The sequence below is a fragment of the Cuculus canorus genome, chromosome 1, assembly GCF_017976375.1.
Source record: "Cuculus canorus isolate bCucCan1 chromosome 1, bCucCan1.pri, whole genome shotgun sequence".
Taxonomy (NCBI): Eukaryota; Metazoa; Chordata; class Aves; order Cuculiformes; family Cuculidae; genus Cuculus; species Cuculus canorus.
Genome location: NC_071401.1, coordinates 99,758,291 through 99,772,000, shown reverse-complemented (window position 1 = coordinate 99,772,000; position 13,710 = coordinate 99,758,291). Strand labels below are relative to the sequence as shown.

Genomic DNA, 13,710 nt, shown 5'->3' with positions numbered 1-13,710 from the left:
TTTGCCCAGAGGAATTACGCTGATGTGATGCAGTCAGGTTTTAACTGAATTGGAATGTCTGCAACTTGTCAGGTCTAGGAATCAAAACTTCCCGAAACTCGTAAATATGAGAACAAGACCTCCTTAAAGGCTTTGCCTTAAAACGAAACAACCCCAAGATATTATTTACCTGTATATCTGCATCTGTCTTAGAGATCTTAGATAAACTGACAGCATGCTTGTAACATACAGTTATGCTCCTAGCACTTCCACAAACTTGATACAAATGAACAGATGTATTTCACCTTCAGAAAGCACACAGATGTCCTCTCAAGTCATTTCTACTGAGACACGTTACAAATAAGGGTAAGTATTAGTAGCACAAGTAAGGGGTTTAGAGTTAACACATATTTCAAATGGCTTTCTGTACCTGTGATGAATGCAAATTCTACAGCATCAGAAAAGTAATTAAGTCACTTGTATACCTTGTAGGTTTCATATACACAACTCACTCCATCAAAGAGTTCCTCCTCTGAGGTGAAACAAGAGAATACACCAGAAAATACTATGTCTGCCCAAGTCAGTGGAAATTTCAAGTGCGTGTTTAAATTGAGTCATGCTCAAGTCTGCGTCTAACTACAAAGAGCTAAGCTCCAGCGAATTTCAAGCATATCATTATTCTAAGGTGTTTTGACAAATTAAGCATCATAAGATTATAATGCTACATACTACTAGGTGTTATCATTATACCATTATAAGGCTGCAAAGCAGAATTATGTTGCATTCAGTGTTGAGCTAATTAATTTGTATAGTACAAGCCAAATATAATTTAGAGAGCAACTCCGATGAGAACTTTATTGAAAGTGACCTGCCTCCTGGAAGGAGCGAGAATGGCTTTGTTGCCTGCAACCTTTGAAGATGATGACATAAGAGTGATATGTTAGATCATTAATCATTACTGTGAAATACTGGAAATGAGCCCAACCTCCAATGCTCAGATCCATATTGACAAAGAAAAGTGACCACGCCATCAGATCTAATCTTTCTTCTCTTCCCCAGGTTAGCCTGTGAAATGACAGCACAGGTCTTGTTATCTGGAAACTTTCACAGTAAAATGTCTGTGCCTCTCTCAGCATTTAACTGAGACTGAAAGAGCAATAACTATGGAAAACAGTATTTCATATTTCTTATTTTCTGTCCTTTACAGACATCACCACCAGCAAGAGTAAGGAGTTGCAGTAGTTTTTCTGACTTCAGAAATTTCTTGTGTGTGAAAATCTTGTTCAAAAAGGTGAAACGATGTTTCCTTTTTCAAGATCTCAGCAAATAAAAATTTAAGGTATTTTGAAAGAGCTGATCTAAGAATTTTTTCCTAGAAGTTAGTAAGACAATAACCATCCCATTGCTTAAGACAATACCCTGTTGCCTAAGAACCAAACTTGAGAAGAAATATACCTCTGAACTTCAGAAGAGCTGCAATATTTAGAACCACACTAAAAAGAACATGCTTCTAAAATGTTTTTCTAAAAAATCACAACTTTATCACTTTAATTTTTCTCATTTCTTGCTGCTTCTGCTCTTCCAGCAAATGTGGATTTCAGTGTTTCCCAAATCACACCATAAAACAACCCAAGCGAGTCTAGTGAGTCCCATTCTGTAAGCAGGTACATGTAATACTGTTTCAGTTACATTTGTCTGGAAGACTACTTCACTGAAATTATGAAAAAAAAACCAAACCAAAGATGTTTAACATGGATACAGAGCAACTCTTCTTTTACAGGTAGATCATGTTACAACAAGCTTTCTGGTAGTGAACAGTGTTCAAAGCATGAGCAAGCTTGCAAGACCCAATTCAAGAAAACAATTATTACCATGTAATAATTAATTTCAAGACGGCCTAGGTGTCTTTTTTCATTAATTATGGACTTCAAAGCAAATTTACTTTTGTACATGACTATGCAATTACAGAGAGCTTTGAGCAAAGGTTCATAAGAATTTCCACACCACTTCATCAAGGAAGAACCAGAATCATCCTTTCCCATTTTTACAGCCTGCTCTGAAACTCAAGGTCTTGACATTTTGTCTAATTTTTTAAGAAGTCTGCTGTGACACTACTATCAGTGAAAAAATACTATAATTACTACAGACCCCTCAGCTACCTGACAGCTACATAAATTAGTTATCAACTAAAATTAAATATCAATATATGGCTATAGATGTGTGCACATTTATAATTTTTTTTTAACAGCCAGCCATCTGATTAACGATTGCATTTCCCCTCAAGTTCAAATCCGAGAGTATTAAGGGAAGTTTGTGGAGTAAGTCTAAAAGCAGAAGCTTGCGTTATCTCTGAAAAAACTTATTAAATAGAAATGAAAGACCTTGCTCTTCTCTTCAACAACTTCAAGCCTTTTTGTCCATTTCCATGGTCTCCTTCCCTTTGTTTCACTCCTTCCTCATTCAATTTGAGTAAACTAATATTACTATCTCAGAAAAATAATTCACCATTCATAGCCTCAAAAGCTCTGTATTAAAACGCAGAAAGATCCCACTTCCCTGTTAGGGCACTCTTTTTGGTAAAAATTCCGAATGAAACATATTTTTTTGTATTAGCATGTGGGAAGTTCCTCTCCAGGCACGATGAGGGCAACCTAACATAAAGGTAGACAAGGAAGTATTAAAAAATGCTTGGGGGAAAAAAATGAATTGAAACTCTATCCTGTAATCAAGAACATACAATGTATGTCATCATCCTGATGCACATAAGGCACTGTGATAAATTCATAAGATTTAAATTTAACTCCACATTTAATTCCAAATTAACATATCATTAAGTATTTCAAATACTGAAGATTCAAAATTAAAACAAATATAGAGCTCCTCCGATTGTCACCGACATTTCTGCCAGATGAATCAGCATTCATTATTCCCCTCAGTCTTGTGCAAAGTAGAAAAAGCCAAGTGTATTTCCATCCTAAATAAATAAGTAGATTATAAGGCTTGTAAGTGAACCTGCCCATCAAAATATCATTTCTACAAAAACTCGCTAGGATATCTTATTGTCTGTTCCCTGAAAACAATGATTTACTTTATTTATTTATTTATAAATTATTTATTGGTCTTACTTATGGATAACAATTATCAGATTATTTGCTGACCTTTTAATACACAGTAAAATTCAAAACTGCACTAGAACGTAAAACTCTGTACCAGTTTCTAATACCTGAAAAAGTCAGTTACCTATCATTTTCTATTAACACTCCTAAAGGTCAGGTTACAACTCCCACAACAATTTTTGATGTGCACTGAACTTGGAAGCAGCTTGGAAATCACTAAATAATCCACTAAAATATATGTCCAAATGTTAATTTCTTGCATTTGATTCCATTGGTCAAAAGAGAGCATTTTTTCTTTGACTTACTTAGAACAATTTAAATCAGAATTTACCAAAACTGCATTGTGCAGCATCTGCTCCAGAGAAAATATACTTTGCCTGCCTATTAACTGCATTTGATAGGCCAAATGTATTCTGGGTTGTCCAAGTATTCTGAAGAGATACATCTATTAAATGTAACAAATACATCCTTTAAGTGAGGTATGACCTATTCTGATAGCTTTTATGACATTTTTTATATGCACAACCTTATAGCAGGAAACAGAATAGTGAAAGGAACCCTGCCTAGGTAGCACTATTCAGGAAAATGCATTTTCAATTAAAATGGGCATATGAGAATCACACAGCAGGAGAAAACTGTGCTGATGAAAGATTGCTTCATTTGTAATCTCACATGGGTGGGAGCTGACTGTTAGGAGATTACTGCAACATTTCCATCAATCCAGCTGTTCTGTAGAATCGCATATCCTCAGCAATTCTCTTCCCTCTTTATTCCAGCAGCAATAGCTTGCCTAGCAAAAACACGTCAGATAATCTTGGCCATAATAAGGACCTGTGAATTTTCACTCTGGACATCTGGAAAGAACGTCTGAACAAAGCAAAACACAATGTTGGCATCAGAGGCATATTTAGCACCCATCACCCTGCCCTCCCCAGATACCTGCCCATAGTGCTATGTTTCACCCCTCAGTGTTTGAATTCCCCTGAATAACAATTCCAGAGACCACTCTGGCAACGACAACTTGACATGCTAGCTCTGTAATATATAATACATAAAGCTTTAATACACAGTTTTTGCAGAAGTCTGTAACTGGTTTTCATTGGACACTCAGCAATTTCCTGGCATGTAAGAATTACGAGGATTTATTCGCTTCTTTTACAACCTAACACACCTTATTAAGAATCTCATCCTGCGAATTACACAGAACAACACAACTGTGCTCCCAAACCTAGTAACTGGGTAAAGAAAATCCATCATTCAACAGCAGCTAGCAAGTAGAAGCTGTTGTTGGAATATTGTGCTCTCACAATTTTGGGCTGCCTCAGTACTCACGGACACTGACATCATTAAATTAAGATGACAGGAAGATTACATACTTATGAATTAAATTACACATATATTCAGTGCGTCAAGAATATTTCCGGTAACTAAGTGTGATGCCATTTCAAAAAGCGGGCAAGGTTTCCTTGAGGTAATGCCTTCTCATCTGAATGGAAGTTAGGTATTCAGAAAGTCAAGCTCATTCAGTCAAGTCAATGTGCGCTCAGATCATACTTGAAAGTTGGACAACTACAAGATGTTGTCAGGCTTTTGTTATCCATCCAAAAAAAGAATGGCATCTTACATTTGGCACATGATGAACTAAATTAATTCCTTAAAACATAACAGCAGAAGTAATTATCAGGAAGTACAGAAGAAAATTGCTTCATAAAAAAGTAAAATCACACTTTAAAAAAATTTCAGTACCACCATGTGTTTTATCTGTATTGTGTCAAATATGAATGCTCCACTTTTTCTTTTCACTTATACCAAAGATAAAACAGAGCAGGAAATCAACTCAAATACATGTTTATGAACCTATCTGTAACTATGAGGTACTCCTGTCCAATGAAACTTTTAACAAATCAAACAAACTCAGCATACTGATTTAAAACAATATACACACTCTTATATATTCAACATTTTCATACACCCATAGCCCCTCTATCAGCAGAAACAATGCTCTCCAAGACAGAATTTCTTCATCTGTTGTCTCCACTACCCCTAAAAATGACCTATGAAATGACTGGAGAACAAGTAGAAAATCTTCATCAAATCCACACATTTCCATGCATCCAATCAAAGAAAAAATAGGAAAGAATACAACCAACTATTAGACAACTATTAAAAGGTCAGTGCACTTTTTCTTAATTCTAGGATGAAAATCCATTGTGCACAAGGTTACCTGTAGACTCCTCCAGTGGAGTATTTAAAAAAAAAGGCTACAAAATGGATATGGTACCAGCCTCAAGCTGCTGCCACTGTGAACCCAGAGCAGTCTCTTGGTCACAAATTCCCTGTGAGACCTGCAGTGAGGATAACTGGCTATTTAAAGATAAGTGTCTGTGAAACAAATACTTCAGGCTACATTAATGGGAAGGGCACAGAGCAGAGACCTCAAGAAGTATCTACCAATGGTGGAAAGAGTGTTCTACCCACGAGCTCCTCAAGAAAATTAAGGCAATACCTTTAAACCTTTCCTACTAAAGAATTAATCATTTATAATGAAAGATTTAAACACTTACTGAAATAGCAGATACTCAGAAAATTAAATAATACTTTGCTTATAATGCATGAGCCCATAATCATTATCAGAAGTTCCTGGTTTTCAGCTCTAAGACTTGGATCATGAGACTGGATTTCCTTAAAGCAGCAAGCGAAACAGAACAGTATTTTTCAAACCAGAGGAAAAATAGTCTCTTAATGAACTTAATAAGACTTTTTTATTTTGATGAAATGTCTGGAAACCAAACAGAAACCAAAAAGTTTCGTATCTTTCCCTGATGAAAGAGCCACCTCAGTCCAAAGTCACGTGAAGCCATTTATCGTTTTCACGATATCTACAAGATCTGGAGGAAGCTGCCTTTTCATTTGACTGAAGTCATGTTCACTATACTGATGAAATTAAAAGAGGGCTGTGCACACAAAAAATCAGGATTCATATCTTTTCTGAAGAACATTAGTGCCCCTGAAAGACACAATATACCATTTAGCTACAAAAGATGGGGAGGATATAGTATGCTATTAATGAAAGCATTTGAGAACATCAATGTCAGTGAAGTGCATTTATATCTATTTTCATCATCCACTATTATGGGCCTAATTTTCTATGGAAGTTAAATAATCTGGACAGCAAATAAGAGATGCTTAGAAAAGGAAAATTTTGGATCCATTTCAATGATTTATTTTTCCTTCTCTCCTAAGCTACAGCAAAGGACAAATTTTACTAGCAGATGGAGCTGAGTCTCCATCCTGGAGAAGTAACTGAGGTTTTTCAGCTCTTCAAAGTTCCTGGATGGCATGCAGAATTTACAAAGCCTCAGCCACACAGAACTGTCATTCCAGCCGGCAACCACCTTTGCCTATTAAAGTATAACACACTAAGGAAGGACAGTTAGCTAGTTCAATGAGAAGTCCTGCACCTGGAGAAGAACAATTCCATGCACCAATATACAGCTGGGAGACATCCAGTTGGGAAGCAGCTCAGCAGAAAAGTACTTGGGGGTCCTGGTGGATGTTGAACATGAGGCAGCAATGTGTTCTTACAGCAAAGAAGGCTGACAGGCTGGATTAGACAAAGCATTGCCAGCAGGTGAAGGCGAAGGGAGGTGATCCTTCCCCCTCTACTCACTGGCGAGTCCAACAAAGGGCTGTGAAGATGATGAAGGGACAGGAACATCTTTCCTATGAGGACAGGCTAAGAAAGCAGGGACTGTTCACCTTCGAGAAGAGAAGGCTTGGGAGGACCTCATCAATGTGCATAAATACCTAAATGGAGGGTGAAGAGAAGATGCAGCCAAGCTCTTTTCAGCAGTGCCCAGTGAAAGGACCATAGGCAATGGGCACAAATGAAAGCACACGAGGCTCCCTCTGAACATTACAAAACACTCTTTTTCTGTGAGGGTGACTGAACTCTCGCAGAGGTTGTGCACAGAGGTTGTGGAGTCTCCATCCCTGGAGATATTCGAAACTGATGGCTTAGTAAAGTCTATAAACTTGTGACAATTAAAGAAAACCAATCCACATCTGGAAAAAAAAAGGCAGAAGAGAATGTATATACACATACACATACAAACACATATGCCAAACGCATTAAAACCCAATGCTCTTGGGTAGAAGAGGTCTTAATTGCTTCTCAGGCAGTCTACCTGGGCAGTCTACCTACATGGGCCACACCATGTCACTATTTCAGCATACAAAAACTGACTAAACACTGCCATGTAAAGCTTAAAAAAAAAAAAAATTAGTTTGCTTTTGTGGGAGAACTCTCTGCTATTTTTAAACAGTGACCCAGCAGTATATTTTTTGCTACAGTTCTAACAAATCATCTATTAAACTGAATACTATAGGGCTTCAAGGGAGAAGATTAAAAGTAAATAACCACTTCACAGAAAATTCAAATTTTTCTTCAGAAAGCTAAGGTTACTGGAGATGCCCAAATATGTCAAGTCAATTATGGGGAAAAAGTACAGGCAGTTATTGCCGGAAGTCACTCCAGGGTACCTGTGCAAATACACATTCTCTGAAGGCTGCTTTCAACTGCTTGTTCCTATTGCATTATCATTCTGGCAAAAAGGGCAGAGTACAACAGGAGGAACTGTAAGCCTGTAAGATACAGCACAGACACACCACATGGTCTCCTGAAAACCAGAAGGTATGTTATGTTTTACAGCACCTTAGGGTAAGACCTGCATATTATTGTACTACTTCCAGAAAATCTGTTTAAAGTTTATTGAGAAATTTCTATATGGTGTAGATATACCCATCAAATCTGAATAGAAGAATTGCTGCCATGGAAAAACGTGCTGGTTTTAAAAAGAGATAAGGGTGGAAATTCAACACTTAAGATTTGGCAAAGATGACATTCCTTTGTGCCCAAAATTGAAGACACTCCCTCTCAAGTACTAGCTAGGAATCTGGGGCAATTTAGAAATGACAAATCCACTGACTTCCAGAATGGCAGAAGGTATAAAACTTAACAGGAAAAGTCCAACCTTCCTCAGCTGCAGATTTTTATAATTACTGCAGCTGCACACTGGATTTGTGGCTGTTTATTTTACTCTAGGTAAAAAGTTCATCTTCATGTGATTCCTTTAAAAACAGAAAAAGAAATACTAACTGGGAAGTATAGATAACCAAAACCAGATTGGAATTGCTTTTCTTTAGAATGTCTCTAGTTTCACAGTCCTCAGCGTGCTTCTTTGCAGATTGACCCACTGCTAGAAAGCGTCTGTATTTAACATCCAAGTGGACCTCTCCAGTGCTTGTTCACAAGAGTAGTAAGAGCCCACGTTTACACTAGCAAATTGTGAAGTAGAACAACAAGGGCAACTGAAACATTTATTACCAAAATGAACGCCTATGTGAGCTAAAATGCTACTACAGACAGACCCATGAGGATTTATATTGGCCAGATTAAACAGGTTTGTCAACTTGTGCAAAATCCAACAGTCCTGAGGATGAACAACACTGATGACAACTTCTCATCTTTCTCTATGCCAGTTCACTGAACGTGGTCTGTCCCAGTGTGCTTTATTCAGTTATGCTTCAACATCCCTGTTTTCCTTCACCAGAGAAAACCTTCTCAACATATTAAGACATTATAACAACTCTGACAGACAACATTAATTGAATCAAGCAACTACTACCAGTACTTTTGCCGCTATTCTAAGCGGAAAACTAGAACTACTTCCCATGAAAAAGACTGGAACTGCCAATAGGGCAGCTCAACTTCAAATAAAGGTGAAGAAAACCCAATTATTGCTTCATGATTTATAATATGTTTTTGAAGGTAGAATTCTTCCCTTCAGCTAAATCTTAAGACAGAAAGTACAAGGAAGAGTTACAGAAAAATGAGACGTTGAGAAGTCCCATTGCAGTCTGATACTAATTACATATTCAGAACACAACATTTTAAGGGCGAGAATGAAGAAAATAAGCACAGAAAAAACGGCACCAAGCGGAACAGACACAGAATTTGCTTTTGCAAAGCCCTCAAGGGTATATTTTGGTTTTGCAATATAAATCTTGAAACCACAATGGTTGTCATTTTGGACTGTCGGCCCGCAGCAAGCAGCTAATGCCCTCAAAACTTCTCAAGAGGAATACCACAGAATGAATGGAGAGCAACATCCCAGTTCTACTCAGGGCAAGAAATGCAGCGAGGCTGTGGATTGACTACAGGTCAAAATTAGCAGCTAGAAACTAGAAATCAAAACATAGTCATACAAATGCTGAAAGCCCAGAACCAGCTGAGGCAGTGCTAACTTTGCCCTCCACAGGCAGTCCAAACAACACGCACAGATGCAGATTGACAGCTACAGGGATCTAATGGTTAAAGGGTTAAAGGAAAGCAAGTCTTCAGACATCTTTCATCTGTGGCTTGTCCTATATTTATAGCTGTCAAGCTTCTTCTAAAAATATTTAAAAAGTCTTCACAGGAAGCTGTGAGGCAAAAACTCGCTTGCTCAAATTCTGTCATGCTAAGGTGAAGCATACAAATACTGGAAATAGCACATGACCCACAGCAGACTGCATGCGTTTGAACACAAGCAGTGATCCGGGCTCTGCTTCTGTTTGTTCTCTCCCCCAGCTAAGGAATGTGAGTGTTGCATCTAGAACACGTTACAGGGACAGGCCCAGTGGAACAGAACAATAAAATAACAATAGCTTGATTTTAGTTGTCCAGGGACAGATAAAATCATATTCTTTTACTTATTGATCATGACTAAATGTTTCAGAGCTTAGTTAAGATATTGCTGTGGTAATTGGTCAGAGTACTTCATCGGTGATGGGCTAGAAAACATGGAGCTGAGGACACCAGACATCAGTCTGGGAATAGAACAGCAAAGACAATTAAAAATTCAGCTCACCACTTGCCCATTTGACTGATGCACAAAGCTCTGACGTATCTTCTGATTCAAAAGCTGCCTGCTGTGCCACTCCCAGCAATAAATTGCCTTTTACGTACGTGGATAAGCAGTCTAATCAAATAAGGTTTTAAAGCAGGATGTGCTCTCAAAGGAACTGCTGATTTTTCTTAAAGGCTGCCATTGCTCATTCAGAGCTTTTGCACATATTAAATTTTATATGAGATTTATCAGAGGGGAAAAAGTGAGTACAAATAGCAAGGCAAACAAACAATCTGCTCACCTACAGTGTGCAAAAAAATACTTTTTCTTAGGTTTTTTTTTGTGCCGTTCTCCTATTCACAGGGCATACTCCTGCCCACGAGAAACACCACCTAACATCAAGAATTACACCAGTTTCCAGGAGTAACCTGGTTTGTTGCACATTTGCATCACTGCCCCTTGAGAAATCACTGGCAGCCAGAACGCCAAATGGTCTGCTACACAAATTACCTGCTTATGCTTTCCAAGCTTTCTCATAACAGTGACTGTCAGATAGACCTCTGCAACTACTACACTGATTCTTTTTCCCCATCCCCAACACGAACAAAAGACAGCCTGCCGTATTCTTACCTTACTCATTGGAATTTACTGCTACAACACCTGCCTGTCACCCTAATGGGGCATTTGCATGCTACAAATCAGTTAAATGCATAGCAAACCAATTCTTGCTTCATGTAAGTGCTGCTTTCTACAGGTCTTCCTACATACCTAAATACTCAAATCAAGACAACTTCTGTTTAAGCCAGCAGCCATCAACCAGTGATGTGACGTTTACCCTAACCTTCTGCCACCACCTCTGCTGGAGTTCTGAAGATAAAAAGTTTTAAAAGGCTGATTTTAGTGTAGAAGTTGGATTGCATATTTTGTATTCTGCAGCTTAAACTATGGCTGCAAACCTGCCTTTTGGGACAGGGACTTCAAACATATCCCATACTTTAAAGGAACTTCAAAAGTCCAACTGCTGGATTTTGATCCACCTGATCATTAAGCATGAATTTAAAAATCTGCAGATTGTTGAAGAAAACATTCTTTATGCAGCTACGATGCTCCAGGAATCACTCTGAATGTAATTCAATTTTACTGTTCAGCATAAGGACTTCAAAAACAACAGAGAGAAATTACAAGTGTGCATCTTATCTTCACAGGCACATATATTTTCCGAGGACAGAACACCACCTATTTCTCATGGATGAACCTTTGGTAGTGGACTGTCTGGAACACAAAAGGGAAATTATAATCTATTTCTAGTTTAGTTTCTAAAATAATAATTAAATCCCAAGATTCAAATTTGTCAACAGCTAATAACAAAAAAACTGTGCAAAATGGGCACAATATTCCTAACAACGAGAAAATCTAGTAGAAAACAGCACTGTATTAGATATTAGAGGAATTAAACCCACAGTTCAAATCCACAGGAAACTAGATCTCACTTATTTCGCTGCTCAAACTACTTATTCAGTTTAGGGAAAAACCTACCTTTGTCAGAGCAATGTCTTCTAAAGCAAAGATTTTTCATTCCTCAAGGTGAATACTGTTCATGAAGAACTCTGCAGTAAAGCATGGAACTAGAAACCTAAAGTATAATGAACCAAAAAATCTGAACTACAACATTAGCCATCTAACTTGCATGCCAGCCTAAGAGAAGAACTATTTTCAATTATGCTTCCTTATACGTGTATGTAAGATGTTCTTACCTAGGCTATTTTTCAACTTTTCCCCTGACTCAGACTTTCTAAGTCAGTGGTTCTAACAAAAGGTATTTAATGAAACATTTGTCTTTTTAATGAGTTGTAATACTTCTTGAGAATGTTACAAAGTGCAATTTTACTAGTATTTTACTTCTCCATAGATTCTGCAGCTGCAGTAGATTTCCTTTTCCATGGGTTTAGGAAGAGTAGAGAGACTAAGAAATTTAATAGTTTCAGAACGGAATTTGGAACAGACTGATCAGTACTCAAGCCAGAAGGATATTGTCTCCTTTAACACATGGGAATGACCTCAACAAACTTTCATTAAAACAAATACATTAAAACTAAGTATACAGACAATGTTATCAAACATTGTTGATACTGAAAAAGAATAGGCTTTCTTCCCACTAATGAAAACTATTTTACCTATTACAGCTCAGATCTGATAGCGCCTCCTTTAATTTTTGCTGCCTGGTATCTCCCAGTATGAGAATATATTTTTCATTGCTTTATGTTTTGCAATGCTTTGAAGAATTTTTAGTATTCACAAACCCACCAAAAAATCAAGGTATGGAAAAAGTACACAAGAGACTATGATAGACTTTTAGATATCTTACCTTTTCTCACCTTATTAGAAAACAGTATTTTACTAATTTTAGGTTATTTTTCCCCTAAAAGTGAGCATTAAATTTGAGATTAGGAGCCTGATTTTATAAACCACTTAGCAGTTAATAGACTTTTGCTCCCATGTAACTTCAAAGCCTCTGAAATTCCCATTCCATTTCAGTCTTTAGCAAGGAGAAGAAAATTTAGAAGAATGTCCTCACCAATGAGCAGTAACATTACCAAGAATAGAAGAAACTGAAACTTCAAGGAAATATCCCAAGGGAATGATAGCGGTGCAGAAAGAAAACAAACTGAGCATCTCAAAGACAGTATCACCATCTCCTTTGCTACGGAAATTATATGTTTTCAAGTGATCAATAAGGTGTTCCCCTGCCAGCCTGCCTCCCTGAACGGCTCTGCAACTACAGACTGAGACTGTTGATGGTTCGTTATAATTGTGGAGCACAGAAACACATGGTGAAGGATAATTACTAATTCAGCTATCTTTTTTGTTTCCTCCCAGTCCTTTCCCCAACTTGCTGATCTCATCCTCAGCCCTCTCAAGCTACTGCACAAGTAGAAGCACGTTTCCTTCCCAACCTGGGCTTTGGACAATGAATCCACTGCTACTCCCTATACATACCCTCCCCTAGTCCTAAACGCATCCCAATCCTTACTGCAATGGCATGCCTCCATCCATTGTGTTTTAAAGAAATCAATAAATTATTTAATCAGCTGAAGCTGGCTATTTGTGAACTAATCCATTAACTGCCATTTGGCAGAGTATTAGACTACACCAAAAAAAGTTGTTTTCTAAAGACAATGACTGTACCATCTCCAAGCTTTGCATTCAACCATGTGTTATTTTTTTCTTAAAGAAGCACACTAGCAACGTGACATCCAGAGCTGTGGCTGTATCTGAAATTCATACAGGCTAAGTGAAGCTGCCATGCTGCAACAGCAGCACACAGCAGACTGAATGTTGTGACAGAGATCTCTGTGTTGCAGCAATGCCACAGCCAAGAGCCGGAACACGAATGGGAGGAAATATTCTACCTTGCAGCTATCTGCTGTGACAGCACTTGAGGAAGATGCTACCTGACTGGTCCACAGCCCAGCCTGTGTACTGGAAAAAACGGGAGGAGAGGAGATATCCTTTTGACTAGCAAACTAAGAACTAAATGCAGGACCAGTAACATTCTGCCAAGTTGCACTTCACAACTTCCAATTGATACTTAACACTTTTATCAGATGCTTGGATCTGCAACTGATTTTTTAGCTGGGGGATTTCCAAAATGTCTACATCAGATAATGTAAATACTTACCCGTAAATTAAACACCCAGACTCCAGAAGGATTTGCTGAATCTCAT

The 13,710-nt window shown here is 37.9% G+C and overlaps 1 protein-coding gene across 3 annotated transcripts in view; it reads right to left on the bottom strand.

The window, feature by feature from the left end:
- APP (amyloid beta precursor protein) overlaps positions 1 to 13,710 on the bottom strand; it is a 216,670-nt gene that overhangs the window by 33,245 nt on the left and 169,715 nt on the right. The gene's annotated exons all lie outside the window — the stretch shown is intronic.